The sequence below is a fragment of the Trachurus japonicus genome, chromosome 17 (assembly GCF_045865225.1).
Source record: "Trachurus japonicus isolate A0001 chromosome 17, Traja_1.0".
In the NCBI taxonomy this organism is placed as follows: domain Eukaryota; kingdom Metazoa; phylum Chordata; class Actinopteri; order Carangiformes; family Carangidae; genus Trachurus; species Trachurus japonicus.
This window is the reverse complement of record NC_140923.1, coordinates 19,200,222-19,216,248: the sequence shown is the minus strand read 5'-3', so window position 1 is coordinate 19,216,248 and position 16,027 is coordinate 19,200,222.

Genomic DNA, 16,027 nt, shown 5'->3' with positions numbered 1-16,027 from the left:
CAGATACACCACAACACAGAAACACACACACACACACCCCACCTCTCCTCCCTATATCCTGGACAGCTGTCAGCAGGGACCTGGCCAAAGAAAAAGACCCATCTGTCGCCTTCCTTCAAAGGTCAGGGCTCAGGGCTGTGTGTGTGTGTGTGTGTGTGTGTGTGGAGAGAGGGAGGGGGGAAGCTTCTTTTCACTCAGTTAATCTCTGCTGTTGTTCTCTCTCGCGCTCCCTGGCACACTTCTGAGGGTTACGGATGTTTTAAATGCAGACACCCCTCGCGTCCATGTCTGGCTGCATGTGTGTAGTGTGTGTGTCTGTGGCCTCACTTGTTTGAAGGTTGAGAGTTCGCCTTGTGCATGCGTTCATCATGTAACCGATACAGCGCTCCTTCATAAATTACATTAAGAACAATGCAGTGCTTGTGCATAATTTGCACTTTGCCTACTTGTCATTCTAGTGGCTTTGTGTATCTCTCACACAGAGGGCTGCATGACGGGAACTTATCCAGGTGCTTGAAGCTTTCTCTGATGAGCTGTAAATGTTTGTTGTGCAAACAGTGTCTTTGATCACACTGAGATGCATCACTTTGAAAACCACACCATTTTTTAATGTTTTTTTATTTTGCTGTAGTATATCAATCAGTTATTATGGTAAGACATCTAAACACATCATGGAAGAATGAATCTTCTGAGAACCTGGTTTCACTTGTGTAAGGTCATCTTTCAGTTTCATTGTAACGTGAGCAAATCAGTGGCTATGACAAATATTTTCATCATTTTTAGGTGGTAATTTATCAAAAGCTCCAAGCAGACATTTTCACAGAGAATCAAAGGCCCCAAATGTCCCATTTTACACTAAAAGTACCAGAGGCCTGACTGTGTTCAGTGTCCCTGCACTTAAGTTCTTGTCTTGACTCCCTCTGTTGGTTCACATTGAAAGTGAACATTTAATCTCAGTGTGTATTGTTTTCACTTCGGCTGAGTTTAACAAAATAGCAAATTTAACTTAGCCCAGCTGTATAAACCAAATGAGCTAACTCAGGTTCAGAAATCATTTGATATAATTAAGTTTCATTAATGTTTTGAGATGAAATCTTACTGTGAATTAGGAGCTAAAACCTCCTCTATGGATAATAAATATGCTAAAAATGTGTTCATTGAAGGCTTGCACTGTATACTTACTTTTCATCTAAAGTGGGATCCTGTATTTTTGCCTCTGGAAGCAAAGACTCCAATTTCTCTCTACTTTGTAACAAGAATAATCCTGGGACTTTGTCAAACACAAGATAAACACACACTCTGCAGAATAATCTCACTCAGACTTTATTTTGAGATTAAATCTGCATGAAACGTCACGTATCATTGTTCTCCAGCAAAAATAAACAAAATCTCAAAACTTCAGTTTTATATCTAACTTTTCTGCAAGTCACAGTTTCCGCAGTTTTACTTTTTTTTTGTACTGTATATCCGATTCCCTCATGAGAGTATATTGAGTTGGAAATCCCCTCATCCCCTTGTTCAGGCTGTTTTACTACATACATGTCCAAACATTCCTCTAGAATTACAATATGTGCGATGATATAAGGTTACTGCGGCTGATTTGTAGAGTTCAGATAGTATCAAGGCAGAAGATTACACTTTGAATTTGTTCCAAGCACAGCCAACAAGCCAATAAAACCTTTTGACAGGTAGAAACAAGTTTACAGAACGATAACAGGGAGAGAGAGAGAGAGAGAGAGAGAAAGAAAGATTTGGACCAATGCATTAATGTTATATAAAGGGATTTAGGGAGAAAACAAAGGCGTGCTCTGTGTGATTACCGAGGATATGCACATACATAATCTACTGTGTCTAGCCCTGTTACACTGCTGGAAATAAGACAATAGATTAAAGCCATGGGGTAACGGGTAACAAGTGAGCACTAGTACAGTAGGTCAGCAGGCAACTCATATTGTTTACTCTGAGTCTAATCTTCCCTAAAGGGAAGAAAGATGACTGCTCTGTCTAGTCACCATCTGTTTGACTGTAGGACTAAAGATGAAGACTATGAAGTGAATTAGAAATAAGACAGTTTACCCCAGTAAATATTACAGCCAAACAAAATATAAGACCAAACCTGGTAAATAACTTCATTTTTTGAATCATATTCTAGGAATCAATATGTTTTTTGGTTTTTTGGTTTTTTTTTGGGGGGGGGGTAATTTTTTTGTCTGTTTAATGAACATTACCGTACTCAGTTTAAGAGAACCTGATAGATAGATGCTCTTCCTGTACAGAAAACCAAAGCTACTATCAGATTGAATAAAAAGGTGATTTCCCTGCTTGATATTGCAGGGAAATATATTACCAACAAATTTCCTTTTTTTTTATACACCTGTAGTTTTGTTAAGACAAAAAAATCCCCATGTATAGTAATGTATATTTTGTATAATGTATATTCAAAATTATACCAAACCTTTACAAAAATTGAGACACTTTCATCTAGAGGCTCTATATTCACATATGCATATATTATATGTATTATTTGAAGGTAATGTCTTTTAGTGAACATTGGAAGTCAGCGTTCACAATGAGGAGCTTTCCATCACATGTCATTTCATCTACACAGCTGGGAGACAGTGAACGTTATGAGCTATAGCTGGAGGTTCAAAACCCATTCAACCACGACGTCCCCAAAACAGCAACAAGGCAAGCTGTGTGGTTACACAACATTACAGATGCACACTAATGAGAAGCCTCTATTGCATCTTTGCCATTAGAAAGCCACAGCGTGAGAAGAACCTCACTGTACAAGAAGAGAGGCTGCCTGTAGTCTGCCACCACCACTGTCACCTCAAAATGTTCCACCTATCGAGCACAGATGCTTATGTTTTTCCATATCTCTGTGTGACAAAGTAATCTTAACTGACATCCGCCGACTCACACAGCACAGATAAGTCTGCCTACACAAGCCAGCCCCAACCCTGTATGTCAACATCCATTTGTGGAAATACTTTACCTGGTAAGAATTAAAGTGTCATAGCTCTGGCTGTGAGTTAGTTTGTTTTCTTTTCCCCTTGTGTTTCTCTGTATTCTCCCTGTGTGTAATATGTTGTGGACATGGCGTACATCACCTGATTGAAGAGTCAGACACTTTCTCAGGCTCTCAAATATTCACAGCTATTTCTACTCCCACTCCTTGTACTTAAAAGAAACCAACCCTCTCCTGTGTCTTATGACTACAACGCTAGACTAACCTCCCCTTTCCTTTTTTTTTTCTTTTTACATCACAGTACCGCAGAAGCCAACACTGACATTTTTAAATGGCAGGTCAACATGGTGAGACGTCCTGGAAATACGTAGGCTGGAAATCACCAGAGAGCAGTGATCAACAGACAGTTCGGTGGTTCAGTGGGTTCACTGCCCATAGGTCAGATACTATGTGGTGTTCAAGAATCCAATCCAAAGCCATGTTAGCAAACCTGCCCTATTAAGAGTTAGAGGTGTTTGCTCATCTGCAAAAAAGACTTTATCTTTCAGTCTTTCAGTTCAGATCAAAAGGGACCTGGATAATAAGTACCACACACACACACACACACACACACACACACACACACACACACACACACACACACCATTTGCCGGAAGTGGTTTTACAGCAGGCTGAGCTGATAAAAAATAAATGAACACAGTGATGGAGGGAAAGAAAAGGAGGGAATAAAAGGAGCAATGGATTGAGAGAGAGAATGAAAGAAGGAAAGATAAAAAAAGGAAACAGAGGGAAAGAAAGGACCGAGGGAATGACAGATATAAAGCGAGTGAGACAGGAGAGAAAGAGAGAGAGGGGGCCCAGAGAGAAGGAGAAAGCAGAGGAGAGAGTGATGCAGTCGAGCAGCCGTGGGCGGTTTGCGAAATCATGGGTGATGGTTTGGGGCACTTGCTCTGCACTGTGCATGTTGTGTTTGTGTGTCTGAGTGGTTGCGTATATGCACATGTGTGTGGTATCATCTCCTGTGTCTGCGTCATTGCCTTGATTAGACTGCAGAAGAGAGAGGCAAGGAAACCCCAGCCCTTTCTTTCCCCTCCCTCTCTTCCTCTCCCTCCTCCACCTTATCTCTCTCTCCTTTTTCTCTCTCTCTCAACCCAAATCTCTGTGTTACACTCACGCAATTCACGTCAAAGTAACTCATTCTTGTAAATACGTGCGTCGTTCTGCCCCGAGTGCCACATTTTTTTGTTTTGCTCACTCTCTTTATCTGTCATTCTGTTATCTCTTATCATTCTCACTTTCTCTTTCATAAAATACACTCATGTCATACTGTAAGCGCTCAGTCAAATATGCAAAAAAAGAAAAAAAAAACACCCCCGAGAGTATGTGTAAAAACACGAGCACCTTTATTTACAGCAGCCTGTGTGCTAATTGCATTGCAGAGGAAGTCAGAAGTCAGACTTTGGCCCGAGTGACGCTCCTGTGGTCGGATTTGTTTCAACTATTGTGTGTGTTTGTCAGTGAGTGTGTTTGTTATCTCAAACCTGTCACTATAAAACACCACTCATTCAAATATTGCTGTGTAAAAACTCCCCTGAAGTCTGACCTTTGGAAGCATCTCTAGCAATTATCACCAGATGAAATACTCAGACTACTTGTCATTCAGGTGTCACCGATAAACTGATCTTTGTTACTGTCTGGAAATGGATAAAAAACTTTGGCAAGTAACTGAATGATGTCACTAAAAATGTGGGTGTGATATGAGCTATTTTTTTATTATTCCGGACTTTATATGTTTAATAGTTTTCTATAAAATAACATGTACATTTCAAAGTGATGTTCAAGCTCACAGCTGGTTGTAACTGCAAAGGGGTAAAGCCCTATTGTTTTTGCACAAGTTTATCATTAATTGTTGTCTGCTGTCCCAGTGAGCTGGAATGGGCCAGAAACATAAAATTTGGCCCAATCACTGGAAATGATGCATCAACTTTCCAAGAAATATGAGCCACATTGGCCAAATGGTGGCGCTGTAACTAAGGTGCAATTTTGGGAAGGCCATGAAATTTTGGAAAGGCCACGCCCCTCACACCATGAGTCCGATAGACTTGAAATTTTACACACAAGTCCAGCTCAGTGTGCTCTACAAAAAAAGCCTCTTGGAACATAAAAGTCCGCCATGATGGATATTTTTGTCTAAATTAGCATAATGTGAAAATCTGTAAAATGAATGTTGAGATTTTGACTCTTTCAACACTATATTTGGTATATATCTTCGCAATGGGCGGGGCTTTGTGAATATTGGCCATAAATCATCAAATGTTTGTCCAATAACCATAGATATCTTCAGAGCAGGACAAGGAATATGCGTATCAAAGCACTTTGAGCTCAACTCAAAGGCAGCGCCACAAATGCCATAAATGTGTGTCTGAAAACCCGGTTTGGAGAAATATTGAGTTTAGAATGGGTGTGTATTGCATGGACATTTCAGGGCAGGTGACATCATCAGATGGTCTTTTTTTTTTTTTTGGTTAACTGGCCAAGGGGATGTTATCATGTGTGGACGTGTTGTTATGGCAAACCTGTTAGCATACTGCTTTATTGATGCATTACAGCAACAGAGCAACATTAGCTTGCATAACACCTGACCACCTAATGAATCATATTACACATAAAACCAATATTGACTCAGGTTTTAGGTATGTATTGGTGGTCGATTGGTTTAAAACCCTGCTAGTTGCTTGTAGGAAAATGTTCTAACTTCTACCATATTCATTAGCCAGTTGGTGACATTGTAGATCTGCTGTTCGGGGCTGGACAGGTTGTAGACGGAGGATTTCTCAGAGCTTTTCAACTAAATCCAGCTGAGAGTAACGTTCAGGGCCAAAACAATGGGCTGCAAGACCCTAAAAGGCTTTAATAGGATGCAAACTGCAGAGTTAAGATTATTTTTGATCATTTTTGTGGGCTCCATCCCTAACACAAGCCCCTCTCACATTACATTAAGTCATTGACATTTGCCAATTCAGATATACTGATTGAAGTAAAGAATCATCAAATCTGTTCCTGTATCTTTAACTTCATTTTAGCATTTTCAAAAATGTACAAAGAACTGCAAAGCTGGATGATACATCTTGGGACGACTATGAATGATCCATTTCACATTACATACACTTAGTCATCTGATCATGTCTTAATATACTTTTGTTCCAGATCTCTGGATCTACCCCCACATTTCACAATTTTAGCATTCAAATGTAAATGACAGACTGAAAAGAAAATTGTTTTTGTTTTTCATGCTACTTAAGATCTAAAAGACTAAAACTCAATATTGTTTTCTCATTTAAGAAATAAGACCAACTCTACCCAAACAGTTGAGAAAGTGCTCCAACAGTTTTCACACATGGGGAAAAATTTTGATGATGTAAAAGAATGTGACAAAAACTTTAAAGCAGTTGGGGGAGAGATCGTTGAGATGATAGAACCACGGTGTGACCTTCTAACATCCTGTCTTTGCCACATCATTGCCTTTCACCTTTAACCAACCTGGGAGGAAAGCAACATAACCTTTCTCTATGGAAAATGTCTGACATCACGCTAGCATTTCATTGCTCATCACTCCTTTGTTGTAGTGTTCATTTGTGTAGTAGTGACCCATTAAAAGTGATATCCACCTATTTGTTGTCCCCTCCACCCACCGACTCTCACTTTCAGATTAATATCGTGCTTGAGAAAACTTTTTTTTCTCTTCATGCCCATGACACTATGTATCGCAATGGTTCAAACAAATTCTCTAGAGTGACATGTCATTGTGCTCACCACATGAGTGTTCATCACTTTCTGTGGTGATGCCACCGCACGTAACGGAATGTGTTGATTAAAGTTTCTCTTCAGGAGAACTATTACGCCGATGTTGAAAGGAGGATTAAATAAGAATCATTTCCCTTCTGACTGAGGAGACAGAGGCAGACAGGGGGAATAAAAGCTGGGGCCGCTCGCAGTCTGTTCAGTTTAGTGCTGCTGGGGTGCTGCCAGCTAAATGAGAGACCAGCAGATGGCTGGAATGTCGAAAATGCCAAAGATCAGAGGGCAGCACTGACACAATGAGATTAGAAGGGAAACAGAGCAACCCGCCCAAATCTGAGCTGTAAACATCCTTGTGGACTTTGAGGTGTGTTTGTATATGTTAGGAAAAAAAAAGATTTAAAGAGATGTTGCATGCCTACAGATTTTTTGTTTGCTTTTATGTTACTGATGCTGCCTTGGTTGACCCAATGTGGACATTTTGTTGAGGCACAAAGCTGTGATTTCAAGTCAAAGTTAAGTCTAATCTGGACATTTTGAATTACTGTTTTTTAAAACATAAAGTTATGAGTATACATTTGATTAAAGTTTTCTGCAGTGATGTGATAAGTCCTTAAAACGGCATATCAGTCAAGGCAAAAAGCTGTGTTATGAGTTTTTGCTGTTTAACCGTTTTTTTTATCAAAGGTGTGATGTCTGTAACCACCCACAGTGTCTAGTTTCATCTGAGGGTTGATGTTTTTACCTTTATTTTTTTCAAAGCAGAGATACAGTAGATAACCTCAAAGGTACCTGGTGATCAAAATGAAAAAAGAAGAGTGAAGAGAAGAGTTTTCTTTCTGGAAAACATACAATTTCAGTCTCAAAGGCCTCATTCAAAGCAAAAAGTCCTGCACAGCCTATAAATCCACTCCAGCTTTATTTCAGTGAATTGCTATGATTACTCTCACAGATGCACTGAAGAATTACAGAAACATAAGGCCTGAATCTGTAATCAGCAAACAGCAACAAGCTAGTTTGTGAAATAAAGTTGCAAAGATTTTATTTCTCGTCAGGAAACCCTGCATTTCCAGAAACTGTATACAGGACACATTCTACATTATATAAACAAACAAACCATAATTGTTGCATCTTAACAATATAGGAAAATGATATCCTGCAGTTAAGTGTGTTTTTGTGTGTGTGTGTGTGTGTGTGTGTGTGTGTGTGTGTGTGTGTGTGTGTGTGTGTGTGTGTGTGTATATACAAAGGCCAGTAATGAAGCTGCTCCTTTGAGTGTCTCTCTGTCTCTGCTCTCAGTGTGGTCCTTTGTTTTATTGTTGGGACAATGGTTGCAGCAAGAGGATCGAAAAATGAATGGAGTTGTGCATAAAATCAGGACAACAAATTATCCATTATATGGCCCGGCAGCCGGGGCTCAAACATCTCTGCAACTGAATGTGTCTCATCACTTATCTCGCTGACAGGAGGTTTTATGATAGGTTGCTGAGTATGTATGCATGTCTGTATGGGTGGACACATGATCTGCATCAGCAAACTGGAGTGAGCGTATAGTGTTGAAGCTGTGATGCAAGTACACAACACTCCACTTTCATTACAGGACTAATAGAGAGGCTTTCACAGTTCCCATTATTTCACCTTGTATAGCCTCGGATGAATTACCTGTCAACTGGGAACAACAGAGACATTCACTTCTTACATAACATGCGCAAGGAACATTGAGTCATCATCATTAAGTGTCTTTGTATAATGCAGTGCTTTCTAATCATAATGCTTCATGGCAAAATAAAGAAAAACACACACCTTGAATATTCAAGTGTGAAACAACAAATGAGCTTTCCGGATGTGCAATATTTGATCATTTATCAAGGAAAAGCACCAGTGATTTTTAGTTTAAAAACCAAGAGAAACAACACAGTCACTTAATTTCTACATAACAAAGTACAAAAAACTTGGGATTCATATTCCCCAGCCATCTTTTCAAACAGGAGCTTCTACTCTCACCAGTCTCCCAGAGGGAAAACTACTTTCTATAGTCCATATGGCCAGTTTTCCCCAAATTGAGTTCAGGAAGAGTTGTTGTGAGGATTAGTTTCCTCATACACCATCTCAGTGTTCACTGCAATGACATTTTCAAGCACAAAAGCATAGAGCCAGTTTTTTCCAAACTACGACATCCGCTTTGCCAACCATTGTGACCAAAGCTGAAGGGAAAAGCAAACACTGGTGGTACTGTATCTTCAGATTTGTTGGCCCAGAGTCAGTCCTACAGTAAGTATTAAACTGGGTGGGAGGCACCTGTAACATCTCAGAGTTGGCAACAGCCACTTCTGACCACCTACACCTGGATGTTTTTATTTCTGTAACCACGATACTAGATGTGCTACAGCAACTTCAACTGTTAACCGACATGTAAATGTCATGCAAAAGATGAACAGAATACATGTATCCAAACAGAAAATGAAAACAGATGGTGCATTGTGAAAGCAGGATTTTTTTTTCCTTTTGACCAACAATATTCAGTCACATTAGCAGACTTAACTATCTCCAGAGCATTGTTAAGACAGTTTCTGATACAATTGTATAAAGACGTCTGATGAATAAAAATAAATCACTGCTTGCTGTTGCTATTGCAGATTTAACTGTAGGAGAAATGAGTCAACATGAACTGGATGTGAGCTAAGATAAGCCTGAGTGGACACTGCCTCTTTCTACTTCCTCTACCATTGTCACAATTTTCCAGAAATCTAAACCCAGTACAGGATTTGGCAGTAATATATTCAAGCACCAGATTTTGAGGTGTTGTAACTGTATAAGAAGAAAATAACAAGCAACAGCTCTTACGTAGCCAGAACAAATCTGCAGCTTTTGTAAAGCACTAATTCACTGTGGAAGTGAAGGGGGTGGGGGGAGTAGTGGTGTTGCAACATTGCATTGTTCTATATAATAGCACATAAGCTCATAGTCATGCACACATATGGACAGTACACAGGAAGAAACATATAGACACTATGTTCCCATCACAGTGCTGCAGTCGCTGGATAATAATAAAGAGAGCATGCTGGAGCACAGCCGGTTGATAGAGAGATCAATCTAAGACAACTGTGGCTTGATTGTGTATGTGTTTGTGTGTGCATGTGGGTGTGTTTGTTACAGAGAGGGCAAGTGAGTGTTTTTGTGTGAAGACATTTAATATAGCAGGGCTGACCTTGACCACAGAAAAGCACTGTATATGAAATGCAGGGCAGGTTGGAAGATGTACTGCACGGTACAGCTCCAAGTAGATAAGCATCAATAAATGCAATGCAAGTCCAAAGCAGCAATAATAATCACAACATAACATATATATATATATATATATATATATATATATATATATATATATACACAGTATATATATAAAATACCATGTAAATACTAAGTAATTTGAACCAACTGATTATCACTGACTATCAGTGATAATCAGTGAAATTAAATTCCTGGTGAGGAAATGATGAGGAACATACATACATGCAAATTAGGGCTCATCTAAGTGACAGAAGACAAACATGGTGAAAACCATAAAGCTGTGAAATTCTCTGAAATTTCCAGACAACACAGCACTGACTTCCTGTTTGCTTCTGTACTCGTCACTGTACCAGCATCTCCTGCATCCTGTTGAGGCAGACTAAACAGTGACTGATACTGGGTCAGTGTTATGTAAATCAGAAATTGTCCATTTTTATTGATATTCGTTATTTAACTGTTCTTATTTCTTAGATCTAAGAGATGATTATGTTGTACAGAATTGAGACCACAGGGTGAAAAAAAAAAACAAGGTGGAGAATAATCCCTTAAAGAAGTGAGCTGCTTTATGAAAGAAGTTAGATAACCAAGCTTCAGATGTGGATGAAATCTAAAATTAGATCTACAAAGCGTTATTGTTGTTAAGCACAATGCTTTCTGGTAAGATCACAGAACTAAACATGCAAATGTTTGGATGCTGAATGATCTGCTCACACTGGAAGACACAACTCTACATGTTTGTCTCTTTATGTGCTTGGATTAATGTGCCCAACTAAATGTTCAGTGGTATCTTCAGGTCCTTCATTGATTAGAAATGAGAAATCCAAGCAACAATAAGAGTGAATAGTGGATAAAAGCAACCAGAATATATGAACCTGTGTTATAGACTTAACATAAATTATGCTCTTTTATAAATGTTCAACACTCAACCAAAATCACGTGAAAATATTCACATCATGGAAGTCCTGTCATTCATAATAGTCTCACTCTAATTTCTTATCTGAAATCATATGACTTTACTTCTTAATGCATTACATGCTTTTGCTGGAGGACTAATGAGCTTTAGATTACAGTGTTTTTCCTTTGTTTTTGAACTAGTTTCCTTGAAAACAGGCCTTGGGTCTAAACTGATGATTTGTGATGATTGTGTGACTGGTAACATATGATATAAAGCAAATTAGATAAATGTATAACCTATAACCTAAACATGTTCCTCTACTCTCCTCCACTGTCACTTATATTTCTCTCATCACGCTGTCCTTAGACTCCATCTCTGTCAGACTCTGTCCTGCACATGACATTGCAAACAGGTAAACAAGAAAAGAAAAAGGACAACAGCCATCTCACAGTTCTATCTTGGTCACCAGAAAACAAACTGTCCAGAGCTCGGCACAAGAACACCTGTGAAGAAAATACTTTTCAGGAATGAACAAAAACATGTTTGTCTCTCCCCGTTTTTCTATTTTTTGACACAGACATCTGCAGCACTTAGACTGTGCAAGTAGTGAGACAGATCTACGGGTGTGTTTTATAGCTTGCCTGCATGAGGATCCCTTGCCTGCTGTGTATGTTACCAGAATAGAACAATGCATAACTAAAAGTAGGACATTGACGCAGAATATGAATAGATTAAAGAGCAAAGAGGAAACGGCAAATTTGACATACAAAAGTCCATATTAAGAAGGATCAGAAAACAGAGTACTACATCACTCGATTACATCACAGCACGGCACAGTAAGTCTGCACATGAACCTGCAGGTGTAAACGCATCTGGACTTTACCAAACTGCCATTTACCATAAACAGAGCTGCTGCCGTTCCTAACTTCAGGCACGTTCAATCTTCCAACAAACAAAAATCCAGTTAGAGGTTCATGCTTTGTTTATGTTAAAAAAGAACAGGTTGACATGTTTTCAAAAGAACTAAGCACATGCTTATGTGGCACATTCACTCCTTTTGCATAAACTATATCAGCTGAGACAGAAAGACAAGTGTGTGCGTGCGTGTGTGTGTGTGTCAGTGTGCACACTTCTGCCGTGTCCTGCAGGGCAACAGCCAGATAATCTCCAGAGTGGGTGACTGACTGAATGCTGCTATTTTAGCTTTGCACTGTCTGCGTCTATGAATCACTCTGCAGGGTCAGAGCAGAGGAAGGAGACGGGTTATTACAGTAATGACACAAGTAAAACGGCTCTGCACTTGCTCTGCTCGGGTCCAAATGCACACTGGCGGTGTATGTGTGTGTGTGTGTGTGTGTGTGTGTGTAACTCTTCAAAGCAAAACGGGGAGAGAACATGCAGCTGACATAAGTGGATCTTATGTCATGATGAAAGCACAAGAGCAGACTTTGATATCACTGTGGTAATCTCCTTTTCTAACATCCATGAACATTACGTACATATGCATAAAACCTGCACTTAGTATCTGTTCGGTATATCCCTTTGCACCTGCTTTACATCATGCAGTGTTATTAGGATTTTTTATCATCAATATGAGAGATAAAGCTCCTTCATTGTGCCGATATTGATTTTCAATTACAAAAAGAATATCAATATCGGCACAATGAAGGAGCTTTATCTCTGTTTGGAAGCTTCATTGTTTGTCAGGTCTGTCAGCGAAAAAAACAAAACAAACTTTTGAATATTAGTTTCCTGCAAGTGATTAAGCAAGTGAGGCGAACTGTGTATGTAGGCCAGTTACACCAGCAACATTCATTAGAGTCTCATTAAAATACAAGGAGAGGAAACACAGGGAGCATGGTGAGATAATAACTATTGATGTGAGCATGTACATGTTCCAGTGCTGGTTGCTCAGCAGGCCAATGAACAACATCTTACAGTAGATTGTCTCAGCTGGTCACAGCTGTCACTGTCTGGTCCCTTTAGGTTCTGGATCACTGGAGCGAATAAAAACATATTTTTGGAGCAAGAGCTGCAGAGGAGCCCGGGATGTAAACCAGTCAAAAGAGTCAAGGTCTGCACATAAATGCATCACTATTATGTCCCTGGATGAAGACCCAGATCAGAATCTCCTCTCTGTGTTCTGCCACATCACTGTGCTCATTTGGAAAGCTAATAAACAGTTCAATAGAGGGAGAAGTGAGGCAGAGAGGAGGAGATGGATGATGGGGGTCAAGCTAGCACAGCTGCACTCACAAAGGATACTTGAACACACAGGGAGATGGCTTGCACAATGCCTCCCCCTAATGGATAAAAACACCATGTTGTTCTAAAGAGCCTGGGTAGTAAACATTTACATGATGAAGAGAAAAAGCCCGAAGCAGTTCCTTTGAAAATAGATCAGACACAAAATGTGTGTGTTGGTTTCCCCCTGCAATTTCCTGCTGTGCAGCATTTTACAGAGTGGGATTTACATGAGAGAACATAATAACCAACATCATCTCGGGGCTGGAATATATAGTACGCATATAGCTCCGACTTTAATGATGTCTCCCATCAGTCATCATTAGATGAATGTTTTGAAGGGAAAAGCAGCTTGACCTGAATTCTGCGTTGTCACAGTGGAAATGACTTCTTAATTTGATTAAAGGGAAATTTCCACACACTGTAAATGACATGTCACAACATGTTTTTGAATGTACTGAAGCCGCTAGAATATGGTTATAGGAAGTGTATGTGCTAAGACGGCACAATTTAAAATTTACATGTAGCCTACAGATTCATAACAACTTAGATGTTGGGTATTTTTGCTTTATACTTTCTGTCACTCAAAAGATAAAATCTTCATCAAGCTGAAGAAAGAATGAACGCAAAGCTTCCATGATGTACATGATGGTAGCATGGATGTATTGACTTAAATAATGACTTTTAGGGAAAAGCAATATGTTAGCATTGATTTCCATCTGCTGTGCGGCACAGGGCTACAGTAAGTCAGTGCAGGGAGAGATTTCTACTTTGTTACTTTACTGATATCTACCGGAAATAATTGAAATCTCAACTGATTCAAAGTTTAAAAGATTATTTAATGTTAGGCCATTTAAAAATCAGATGTAGCCTCTATATCACTGGCCATTTCCAGTCATGCTGAGTGTTTAGTTACTCTGGCGACGGTAACTATGACCTGTGGAGTGGAAGAGGCATGCCAGATCTAATAAAAGCATATGCTGTGATGATATCAGTGACAAGCCTCTCACAGATTATTAAGGGAAGTGACAGCTCAACTGATTTGTGACACATGACTGTTGCTTGCGCACCCTGTCAACAAACTGACCTCCTAGCAACAGGATGCAAAAGAGAGTTACAGAAATTATGGAAGTGATATTGCGATGACTACTAGCCTAGACGTTATCTTCACAGAACTTTTTCATATATTGTGCAAACATTCACCAGAGGACTCTAGGATGAACTGACATTTTTGGGGTCAAGGGTGTGGTGACGGCACAAAACATTGTTTTGGCCTTGTGGACCAAATATCTCTGTTTCTTTAGATTTTTCATTAATCTCCATTTGGACTCAAAGACAAATGCAGTAGACTTTCAGAGGTCAGAGGTCACAGGGACATCAGAAAATACTTTTTAGCCATAACTCAAATCTTCACAAAACAACTGTCACACAAATTGTTAATAATTTACACATTATCAAATAAGCACAGCACCTGAAACTAGTGGCGTACGCATATGACCCTGAGGCAGGAATTCTAGTAATGTGTATACTATACGCTCTAGTTTCAGAAATTTGTTTTAAAAACTATATGTTGGTAAAGTTATCATTACAGCAAAAGCTGAATTGTGTCAAAGGACAAGCCTGTGTCATCCCTGCTGGGGGAACTATTGGCTCATGTTTCACATGTCTTCTTCCCCTCGTGTCACAGTGAAGGTAACTAGATGCTAAACTTAGAGCGTGACACATTAGGATTTCCCTGACAGCTGAGAAACTTCCTGCAGGTCAGCTGATGTGTGTTTTCACAACCAAGATGTAAACCTGACAAATGTCACATCTGGACGTTGTCATAATTTGTCACTTAAAATATTTCATCATCTTCGAAATACATTCATTTTTGGGAAAGCTTCATACACAGTTGCCCATGAAGTTGGAATAATTCTTTTTTTTTTTACCTCTTCTTATGAAATGTGATTTATTCTTGATAGATAATGTGTATTCTTTATTTTCTTCTCAAAACTTTATTGATCAACCTGTTCCAAACATATCACTAAAATTAAACCCCAATTAACAGGAATAAAAAAAGAGGAACGTGTCTGAAAACAAAATTATTCCAACTTTATGGGCAACTGTGTATTGAAAAAGATCTGAATTAGGCCTCATGGACTCAATGACATTGAGAGGAAGTGATTGAATGAAGGTGGGGAAATTATTTGTCAATGGGGATTTGAGCCGCCTCATTGACAATATCAGTCTATGGCGACTCCCAGTGGTCATTTTAAAAAAGGCACATTGTGCAAACAGAAAACATGGACCCTGAGTGTAAATGAGGTAAAAGCAGTGCAGAGACTTTTTACTGGGATTAACTCACTTTTTTCTACAAACAAGAATATACAGCCTGAAAAAAAGCAGCTCTCTGAGGGTGAGACAATTAAGTAAACAGTGCCCATATACAGTATATGACTGTATTGTATTAAATACCACATATGACAATTATTAAATGCCATATGGCAACATTTACAGTACGAGTAAATAAATGACGAACAACCATGTGATCAAGATCTACGGTGTAAAGTTCACTAAGTATCAGTAGGTAAAAATGTCAGATGTCCACTTAGTTTCACTTATACAGATGTTCAGTAATCATTTTTGCATTATTTTATAATGGATTATCAAAATAGAAATACAATTTAGCAACTGGAAACTTAAGTCATCTTTCATATTGAAACCTTTTATATTAAATAACCGATTTCAAATCATCTTCATCTTCTATATATCACAAACACACATACACACACACTCCCACAAACGCATGCACGCACACACACACCAACACACACGTCGAAGTCGAATAC